The following is an 11,401-nucleotide window of genomic DNA, read 5'->3' as shown; positions in this document are numbered from 1 at the left end:
GGAGCTTGCACAGTAAGATCCACCTCCCCCATTTTCTGAGTTCCCAATGCAGGCCCAGAACATTAGTTCCTACGATTTATTTGGAGGCCAGGGTCTCGCGAGCGGCAATAGATGTTAATAACGTTCAAAGTAATTTCCAAACAAGAAATGATAAACAAAATTAATTTAAATAAAAGATTCAGCAGAGAGGAAAAAATCATTCAATGTATTTGAAAACGCTGCTCTCTTTCCATTTACAATGCGTGGGAGGGAGCTTTTCGGGAACTGAGCGGGTGCTGATGGAAAAATAAAACTTGTTCCAGTCGAAGGCTTCGGAACCACAACGATATTGATAAAAATATTTTTCGAAGTCTCTGTTGATTGTGCGATCTTGAACTCAGAAGAATTGTCACCTTTAAATAGTCAGGGATCAACAGACCAACGAAATGATGGAAAGATCACCTCCACCCACTCAACCGTCACCGATCGCAAAAAAATGAGGAACTGGCCAGCGATTCCCACATCTCAGGAATGAATAAATAAAGACATTTGATTTTATAATATGTTAAACTATTGGAGTGGCGCAAATCAGCCTTGGCATCTCTTTTCATAGAGGGGAAACCGATTCTCGCAATTTGCCGACCAGTGGAGCCCATCACCGGCGAGGTGAACGCCTAAATTTCCCGCCATGTACATCAAGTGACCCCGCTGGATAAATGACAAGGCAAGAAGATTCTAATTCTGTTACATAATCATTAACAGTGAGATATTCAACAGCTATCAGACAGCAGGATATACTGTCTTACCGGGATTACCAATAGCTACGAGCACGGGATAGTAAATATCCTTGATTTGTAGAATTATTGGCCGTTCCATTCATTAGAAGGATCCTCGCCTTCTGCCCTGTTTTTTTTCAGTTCCCATTGGAATATAGCTGAGATACTTAAGTGATCCCCTTTATAGAACAACCGGTCGAAACGTCAACTCTTCTCCGCCGATGCTGCCAGACCTGCTGAGTTTTTCCAGGTAATTCTGTTTTTGTTCCAGCTTAGAAAAGCAGGTTGCGTAACATTTGGCGTTAGTTACAGTCACTTAACAAACCAAGAGCGCTTCCTCTTCAGTGCATTCAGAACGGCAATGGCAAAATTGAGCAGGTCAGTCCACGAAACACCTGCCACTGAAATTCATCATCAGAAAGAAATCCCAGAGGAAATGTGTCTCAATATATGCATGATAATTTTGTGGATCAGTATGTCAAAACAGCAAACAAATAGCTTTGGAATACGAGCCGTCAAATGTAGACTTTTAAAGAAATGATTGTGGACAAACAATAGTGATCGTTAAAAGAATTACTGAACAGTTTTAAACACGGATACATCCCTTTAAGGTACATCAGCCCCACGGCAAAAAATAATTGCGCAACCGTGACGAAAAAGAGCAGTTAAATACACCACAGTAACAAACCTCTGGAATGGAAAGATTTTAAAGCTCAGCAAAAGAGGACCTACAATTTACAAGGGTACAATAAAGAGAATACGATATTACATCACCTGCTATCTTTAAAAAAGTTTGTAAACATTTCTATAAATTATGCAGATGAAAAAAAATCAATCATGAGAGTAAACATTGAGCCATTGGACACAAAGGTCAAATTACAATGGGAAATGGGGAAGATGCTGAAAAGCGATCCAGAATCAACGTGAAATCAAATATCAAGTGAATATAAGTAACTTGTGTGCATCCGTACCAGCAACGAAACAGTACTGGAGACATTCATGGGACTAAGTTGGAAGCAATCTTGCAGACCTTCCCACTTGCAGCATAGAGTTTTACAGAATAGGTAGCTGCAAAGATAGCGGATGAATTCGATTCGATCTTACAGAATTACTTAGAATCCAGAAAAGTTCCCAAGGGCTGGAAGGTAACAAACTCCGATATTTTGGAAGGGAGGAAAAAAGAAATTGGAGAACTGTTGGCTTAACGTCACTGCTAGGTCAAAAATCATAATGTTATTCAATAAACTTAACACAGGTTCGTGAAGGGGAAATTGAGTACAACAACCTTATCAACATTTTTAAGGATATAATTTTGTGAAAGGTAAAGGGAACACAAGAGAACACAAAGTAACTTTGGATTTTCAGAAAGCATCCATTAAAATATCCTTAAACGTTCTTACAGAAAAGTGACACTTTCACCTTGGCAGGCTGTAATTAGAGCGGTGCCAGATGGATGAATACTTGTGTTTCATCTATATGCATTCGATATTAATGGCCGAGGCAATGGAACTGAGTTCGAAGTGCAGAATACGGTTGTTTCCCATAGCAACTGTTCATGTGGGACTGGAAAATAGCAGCGCCACAGTGTGATGTAAAGAGTCATATAACAGTAGGCCTGGGACAGACAGGTTCGGACATCGGAAAGACATGAACAAGAGACTTGTGTATAAAACTTCATGGAGATAGCTCTTAGTCTGGGCTACACTGGAGATTATGTACATCACTATGTGTTTCCAATAGACAGTGACTGTTCAACAATCTAAACCTTCTTCGTGAGACCAATAGGCAGAACCCTTACAACGTGGTGGAAACTAATGATCGAACGCGGAACTCAAGACAAGCTGGGCAAAGACCACGAAATCTGAAAAACAAAAGGGACCATATCCTGACCTGACGAATTCACCAAAACAGAAGAGAACAGATGGAGATCGTCTAAAAAGAAACCCCTTTGCAAAACTGGAGGCTCAAGGGCAGAAGACAAATCCACCGTGTAGCTGAAGGACTCCAGCAGAGCACATTGCGATCATTGTGAATCCCCATCCGTTACAGTCAAAGATCGCAAGGGTAAGCAAACTAAAGAATATAAAAAATCGGTACAAAGGTTGAAATGGTCTTTAAAATATCGAGGCATTAATCAGGCAGAACAGTCCATTTCTTTAATCACCGCGCCCAGTCCGAGTCCAGAGTCGGCGGCCTAGAACCGTTGGGAAAAAAAAAACAAGGTTTAACGCCTGAGTGAAAGCCGGAAGTAACATTTGATGGGTTCAATGCTCTCGGAAAGCATCTAGAAGGCCCAAACGTTCGATTCAAAGGCTGGCTGCAAAGAAAATAGATCACTTTGAGATCGGGTCCGCGATCGCTGCTGGAGACCGCCAAAATCCGAAAAGGGCGGGAAGAAGTAAAGAAAAAGGTTGCTGCAGAGCCATCTTTACAAGTGCAACAACAATGAAACCTGCGCTCCCCTCTGCTGAAAAAAACAGCCATGCCAGTTAATTAGCGCTACCAAATCATTCTTTACTGATCCAAGGGGCAGATCCGTTGCAGAATTGGCGGCTTCGGCAGACATTTTTTTAAGATATACGATAGCATTGGGGTTAGATAAGGAGGCACTATTGTTATCGACAGTGAACTTGGATACTTTGTGTTGTAAGAGGTATATTCAGCAGGCCTCACAAAGATGTTCAGAGGCTTTTAATGTTGAACAATGCCTGTTTTTTGGCAACACATAACTGTATGTGTGTGCGCTTGCGTGCGTATGTGTGTGTTTGTGAACAAACTATGGCCCAGACTAAGAGCTATCGCCATGCTGATATCAACTCAAGTCTCCTGATCATGCCCGTTAATGCCCGAACCTCTCTGTTCTAGGTATACTGTTATGTTACTCTTTCCAGCACACTATGGGCAGTACTGTTCTCCAGTCTCACATTAACTCTTGCAAAGCCGAACACACTTGTACTACCTTTCCTTCCACTCTTAACCCAAGATAATTGCAGTTAAATACGTATTTACAGCTACCGTTTCTCCTTCTTCAAGCCTCTGAGTTTATATATTCAGACAGTCTGGAGGCCTGACAATTCTTCCAGATCACGTTCTTGTCACATCTGGACGGTTGTAGGCCTTAGGGCAGCTTTGCTGGTTTGGAGTTGAAAAATCATCGTATTCTTTGTTTCTGGCAAATTCTTTTATTCGTTAATTGAACTTTACAGACGGCTAGCTAGGCCGGTGTTTATTACCTGTCACCAATTGTCCTTGATAAAGTGGTGGTGAGTTTCTTTCTTGAACCACTGTAGTGGATCTGATGTAGGTACACCCACTTGATTGTTTCCATCTGATTAGCTTAAAAGTATTGGAGGAGGTTCTCCGCAATGCTTGAGAAGGAAAATCCTGTTCCGCCTGATTGTACCTTCTGGAATATGGAGCAGGTATGATCTTGCTTGATCATCACCTGCCCAGATAATGATACCCGCTCTTTCAAGGTCCCTGGTCCAAAATTTGTCACTTTTGTATAACTGGAGCAGGTTCTTGGTGCAGTGTCTCCAACTGTAAGCAGAAAACTCTTTCTGTCTTTAGGACTGTTCTCGGTCCTGAACTTCCTTGTGGTCCCTGTGGACCGCCAGCATAACATAGACATCCAACCTACCAGACTTTCAGTCTCCTTACCTAAGGAAGGACATTCTTCCTTCACAGGAAGCATAATGTATCTTCATTAGAGAGGCTCCTAGGAGGAGATGATTGTGTGCAAAGAGGGGCTGATTAAGCTAGGCCTGTATTCAGGTGACCGGTCTGCTTTGAAAACTTTATTTTTAATAAAATGTGAATCTCAGAACACTCCAACTCAGAGCATCACTGTGTGCTGGAAATCCATTATTTTCCTGTTCACTATATTAGGCAGTTTTATAATGTTGTGGTTGACGGCTTCTGTCTGTTCTGTAACTAACAACTTAGCCGTGCAAAACCCACCCGATTATACATGTTTGGAGTGCATCGCTTCTCAAACAAGTTATATGCTGACGTATTTCGGATCCTATACAAACACATGTGCTTATGCAGCTACCCAACCTAAATTCAGGGAAGTACTGTAGAAGGTGGTTAAATCTGTTTGGAAGCTTATTCCGACAGTGGTTAGAGAAGTGAAAAACCAAACCCGAAGTTTCCTGTCCTAACTAGAATTGAATTAATGCCTCTGTTCTAATTTATATTGACTGATTGACTGTGTTTGTACTGCGACGTAAATAAATTGTTCTAGTGAAATTGAAAACATTTCCTCAGCTTCCTGCCGTGCGGTGTCTGCTGCTTTCCCGCGGTGAACATCGTGGTTCCCTGTTAAAACAACACAACAACAAAGAAGATTCATAGAAAACAGTCAGAATTCAGCTTCAGGGTGGATGAGGACTCGGGGGCAATGTGCATGCTACATACATTGTGTGTCAGGTTCTTCAATGTATCTGTAAAATGTATTGACATTTGTTTGCTGGAGGTTCGGCTTGTCTCATGGCAGAATGGATACAGCGTTTAAGTCCCGTTTGTCATGCGACGTTATTAGAAGATATTAGATTCGAACCCTATTGTGGTCGCTTTACGTAGATAAAACAGGTCCAACTGAATGAAATCAAATCCCGTTAACGCTCATGAGCTGAAGGTCCTGATATTCCTCCCAAACATTTCCTGGTTCTTTAATAAAATACAGTTCAATCTATTTCTCAGGTTTTTGTTCACCAGTTTTCGAAGTTGCTTCAGTATCTAACAAATCAACACTATCCAACTGATCAAATACAAATTATTTGTATTTCCAAGCTTTATGTCAATGGATTAAATGAAATGCATTCTCGAGCTAGGAAGCTGATAGAAGAAAACAATCATTTCAATCATGGAGGCTGCGAGCAGTGTTTGAACGTTCAGACCGAACCCCATATGCGACTTTCACGTGCAACACTTTAACCGCTCGGCCACCACAGCTTGGCGAATCCAGCCTTGTTACATGTCGGTCCGAAGCATCAGGCATAATAGTCGGTGTAAATCACGCGAGAACTGCGCGGAATTATTATTCAGTCATCACCTTCGCGTCATGAGCCGTTTTCTAATCTCCCAGTCCGTGCAGAAATGAGACTCGTGAATCATAGAATCCTGGTATTCAGAAGGAGGCCTGTCGGTCCATCGAGACAATGCCAATTCTGAGATAGAGCTGTTAATTTTGTTCCACAATCCAGCTATCCCCCATTACCCTACAAATTAGTTAAGTTTTAATCACGATTGAATCTGATTTCATCACCCTTTCAGATAGAAGAGCAAAGTAGCGTGAAGACTGGAAATATGAAAATAAATCAGAAAATCCTTAAAATATTCAGCGGTGGATATACATCAGTGGAGACAAACAGAGCGAATGGTTCAGGTTTTTGACTTTTCATTGGAACTAAAGAAATATATAAATATAACAGGTATTGTACCAGTGGAGAACAGGAAGTTGGAGGATGTACAAAAGCGAATGTCTTGATGGTCGAGGGAAGGAGAGAAAATGTTTCATGTTACAAAACATAAAGGAAAGCTATAACGTGTATAATAAAGAAACAAAAGGATTGGGTTGTGAATTTTGCATAGCAGCTGTCCGAGTGCATCAAGAAGGAATAAATAAAGGAAGGTAACAGAACCAAACCAGCAAAAACCAGCAAGAAACAACATGGGAGCAGATATTATGAATTTCAAATCACTCTAACAAAGTCCGGGTAAAGCATTTGGATTTAAGTGGCGCTATAAAGAAGGGCGGTTGGAAGAAAATTACTTTTGGAGGTTAATGTTAAGGACGCACTTTTAATTATTACCGATGATAACTGAGAGCAAGGCAAGGGATTGAATGATTTCTGTTACGCAGCAAAGAGTGGGGAGGGATAAATGATGAAAACTTTTCATGATGGCCTGCGGCTGACGTATCTATTTACACCCTATACTTTGTGATTCATACATTTAAATGTTACTCCGAGTAAGCTTCCTTCCCTTCAAGGGGATAGTATGACACTTTCCTACAACAAACACCATATGAAATCGTTTCCCAATTCGCAAAATCAATCTCTGTCCCTTTGTACATTCCCACTGGACTTTCTACAATAAAAGCAATATTCAAAGTTTTGAAAGCCCGGTACAGATGAAAGTTTTCAATTTCCACTGTCACGCAGCTCCGTAACATATGAACATTTATGTTTGCAGCAAAGTATTGGGATACACTTCAAAATTTTACATTACAAAGTCGTGCTTCGAGTTGCTACTGTGGCTTAGTTGGTTAAAGTGAATGCTTAGTAAGCAAGGCATCCTGATTTAAATCTCCACGGTGTGTTTAGTCAATCCACGATTTTAAATCAAACCAATGATCTCCAACAGTAACAGAGAGAATTATGCGCCCCTATGTTACCTTTGGAGGCTCACGCGTATGGAGCATTTTAAGTGATTGCCGGCGATAACTGTGAGCAAGGATTGAATGATTTATGTTACTGCGTGTTATGCAGGAAAGAATGGGGAGGAATACGTGTTGGAGCTTTTTGATGAAGACATTGAACTGACAGATCTACGTCCACCCCCTACACTTTGTGATTCACACAATTTAGAACGTTACTCCAAATGGATTTCTTGCTTGCACTCTCTGCCGCAACAAACACTATGTGAAATCGTTCACCCACTCATGAAATCCATCTCTGTTCCTTTGCAGCTTTCCACTCCGATTTCTGAAACTTAATATCTCCCCGAACTGAACTTTCACAGCTTTGAAAATCCAGTGCCGATACCTGGGTGAGAACAGTTGTCACGTCACACGTCATTGGTAAGTAGAGGGTTGTTGGTGCAAGTACGAAGGCTTGTGAAATGAAGCCAAAGGGAGGCTGCCGTTCTGCCTGTGAGGGAAATGTCCTGTAGACAGTGCGTTACCAAAGAATGAAATATAAAGATAAAAGTCGGGATGCCTCTTATCGGTCAACGAAGGCACACGTGGGAAAGCTGGCGGGCGAGGATCACATAGATCTGTCGGTCGCGCATCAGGCTTTTAATCTGAGGGGTCCAGCATTCTAGTCCGGGAAGGCCGCTGCTTTTGAATCACGATGCTCAATCCCTAAAAAAATCACAAAAATACGATGTCTGCTGAACTCTTCAAGAAAAGCAGAGAGACATATGCATTTTGCGGTTTTCGGGAAATTCCATCTTATCGAAATTGTAGTAGCCTCGATAATGTTTAAAAGTTAGTTCTGGATTTCGGGCTGCCCTGAGATTGAAAAGTGCTTCCTGACGTTTCTCTTGGTTGGCACTATCGCTTTGGATCATTAAATTCAACGCTATTTATGCCGCCCGGGGAAAAAAAAATGATTAAGCTAACAACTCATGGAAACCTAGAACAGATTCCCCCTTTATTCTTCAACAATCATGGGAATAGAAAAAGGGAGAAACCCTGAAAAGGAGGGATGTGCACGGGGCCCTGGAGACGGCTGGGGAGTGGCAGCAGTGAATTGTTCCTTCAGAGTACCAGCAAAAACACGATGGGCCGAATGTCAGCCTACTGTGCTATAAGCATTCCAAGATTAAGTGCATGGAAGTTGTACTCCGAATGTAACGCGGCTAAACTCCGGAATCCTCCTGGTGAGTCTGTACTGCTTCCACTGCAAGGTCAGTATAATCTTAGTTATTCCTTACAGTGCCTGTAAGAACATAAGGAATCGAAGCAGGTGTATCATGTACTGGCCTTCACGGCTTCGCAAACATTCAAGAAGTTGCCAACTGATCTGCCTCAATTGCAACTTCCTGAACTATCCTCATATCTCAATGGTTCTCGACATCTGCCTTGAACTTCCTCATCTCGCGGAAAATCACTGACGCCTCCTTCTGAGACTCTGACCCCTGGTCCTAGAAGCCCCAGCCTTAGGAAACATGTTTCCAACATCTACCCTGTCAAGGTCCATAAAATGGTATATACTTCAACCAGGTCGCTCTGATGCTTCTGAATTTGGTATGAATCCATCTATCCGGTTAGCGCTGCTTTTATTTTCAGGAGCCATGTCGGTGCTCTGAAGCTCTTACAAATCAAAGTTCTCAATTTGCACTGTCATAAAGCCCCGTAAGCGGTGAACAGTGATGTTTACAGCAAAGTAGTGGGGCACAGTCTAAAGCTTTGCATTAAAAAAACTGTCGCAAATCGGTTTCGTGCGGCAGGTGGTTCAAGCCCCTATCTCGAAAACAAGAGATCCTAAGTTCAAATTTGAGCGGTGCTTTTATCCGCGTAGGCAATGTGGGGCTTTACACCAAACATACCGCAGGTGCAGAATTATCCGCCCGAATAAGGAGCCGGGTATGGTCTCAGCTCTTTTTGGAGCTTCATGCGTGAGGAACAGTTTGAATTATTGCCGGCGATGACTGAGCAATGGTTTTCTGATTTATTTCAGTGCACGCTATGCAGGCAAGCGTGGGAAGGGATAAATGGAGGAGCTTTTTTTAATGATGAGCTTGGGCTGACAGATCTCTTTACACCCCTACACTTTGTATCCACATAATTAAGAGCGTTAAGCCAAATCGGTTTTCTTGCGTTCACACTTTGCCGCAGCAAACACCATTTGAAATTTGATACTTACTCGCAAAATCGCAGCTTCCGACTCCGATTTCTGCGACTTCATATCTCCCTAAATGAATGCGATCTTCAAAGCTTTGAAGGCTCAGAGCAGACACCTGGGTAACAACAGTTGTCACATCACACGTCACTAGTTAGAAAGTTTGTGAAATGAAGCCAAAGGCAGGCTGCCGGTCTGCCCGTGAGGGAAATGCGCTGTAGAGGGTGAATTAACAAACAAGAAATGTAAAGGAAATCTTGTGATGGCAGCGAGTGAAGGCAGCTGTGGAAAACAGCTTGAAGACAACTCATGTTGTTGAGGTGACGGGGTGTCAGATTTTTAACCTAAGGTTCCAGGCGCTGCTTTTTGCTCAAAGTGTAGACTCCCCGTGAAACGACAAAAAGGAGCAATGTGTGGCGAATGCTTCAAGGAGATTGAAGAGAACGGAGAGTGTCCTTTCATTTGCAAAGAACTGCATCTTCCAAAAGTTGTGGTAGCCTGCATTATTTTTAAGAATTGTTTCTAGATTTTCAGCTACCCTGTATGAAAAATGCTCCCTGACTTTTCTCTTGGCTGGCCTCGACACTATCGCTGTGGACCGGCGGGAAAAACATATTAAGGTTTAAAATAGAGATAAAAACAAAAAACTGCGGATGCTGGAAATCCAAAACAAAAACAGAATTACCTGGAAAAACTCAGCAGGTCTGGCAGCATCGGCGGAGAAGAGTTGAAGGGTCATGAGGACTCGAAACGACAACTTTGCTCTTCTCCGCCGATGCTGCCAGACCTGCTGAGTTTTTCCAGGTAATTCTGTTTTTATATTAACGTTCAAGCCTATTCTAAACACAGGGGCAAACAGTTTCTCCGTTTTTAACCTAACAATTCATTTTAACAGGGTGGAAACCTTAATCACGTCACCCTCCATTCTTCTATGCTCAACGGAACAGAAAAGGGAGAAGCCAAAATGGAAACAAGATAAGTGCGGGGACCTTTGGGATAGAGGCGCGATCAATATCTCCCTGAGAGTGCTAGTACAGACCAAAGGCCAAATATCTACCTCTGTGCTGTGTCCACTGTAGCGAAAATTCTCATAACTGAACCCCAAGAGTAAACTTCTAATCACCTGTTCCAACTGATGAATCTGCGCTGCTTCCACTCTAAGATCAATATATTCCTGGCGTTTCCGCTGAGTAATGTCTGTAAGAATATGAGAATTAGGAGTAGGTGTTTCATGTAATTAACGGTTTCTGAAACACTCAAGAATCTCCTGGTTGATCATCCGCCTCAATTGAACAATCCTCTGAATTCTCGCTTCGCACTGCCATGCAGCCCTATGCGAGAAAAAATTAATTCTCCATTCATTTGCACTAAAATAGTGCGATACAACTGAAAATATTGCAATAAAGAGCATAGGCGTGGCTGGTGCCGTGGCTTAGTTGGTGAAAGCGCCTGTCTAGTAAACAGGAGATCCTGAGTTCGAATCTCAGCGGTGCCTTTGCACGCTTCTTTTGTAATTGAATTTAACTTAATCTGGCAAATCGTGAACATTTTCAAATCGAGGAGAGACATTTAGTTGCACTTGCGAATATCAAGCAGCAAGATCCAATCGAAATTATCTTTGAAGCGAGCGTGCACCGTTGTGATTAATTGTCGCTCCGTCTTGAGTCCATCCCAATGAAACAGTGGGTTACAGGGATTGTCAGGGATTGGGGAAGTGACGATATAAAAGTTCGCATTTTATCTTCCTCTTTGACCTTGATCCTCCGCACAACCTTTCACAAATGGGGATCACTCTACGAAAGTCTCAAGGAATTCGGGAAGCGATTCAATTCAGATAATCAAGTCTTCAAAGGCTCCCTCATCAACCACAGTTTATTTCAATGAATGTTGTTCTCCGCCTACATTACACTGGGGAATTGTTTCCGAGATTCATTTCACTGAAGCAGAGAGAGACCTTGGTGTATCCGTCAGTGTAGCGGTAACGAGGTTGGGGTCACTATGGATCGGTTACAACTGAGACTCAGATACGAGCCCAGGAGAGGGTTACTGCGAAGTTTGGAATGATTTGTCAGC

The 11,401-nt window shown here is 42.3% G+C and overlaps 1 non-coding gene across 1 annotated transcript; it reads left to right on the top strand.

Annotated features, from left to right (window-relative positions):
* Positions 1-10,749: 10,749 nt before the first annotated feature.
* trnat-agu lies at positions 10,750-10,823 on the top strand. The gene has a single exon. It is a non-coding gene; the product is annotated as a tRNA-Thr (tRNA).
* Positions 10,824-11,401: the final 578 nt, after the last annotated feature.

The sequence above is a fragment of the Carcharodon carcharias genome, chromosome 24 (genome assembly GCF_017639515.1).
Source record: "Carcharodon carcharias isolate sCarCar2 chromosome 24, sCarCar2.pri, whole genome shotgun sequence".
Classification (NCBI taxonomy): Eukaryota; Metazoa; Chordata; class Chondrichthyes; order Lamniformes; family Lamnidae; genus Carcharodon; species Carcharodon carcharias.
The sequence above is the reverse complement of the archived record's forward strand: the minus strand, read 5'-3'. Positions and strand labels throughout refer to the sequence as shown.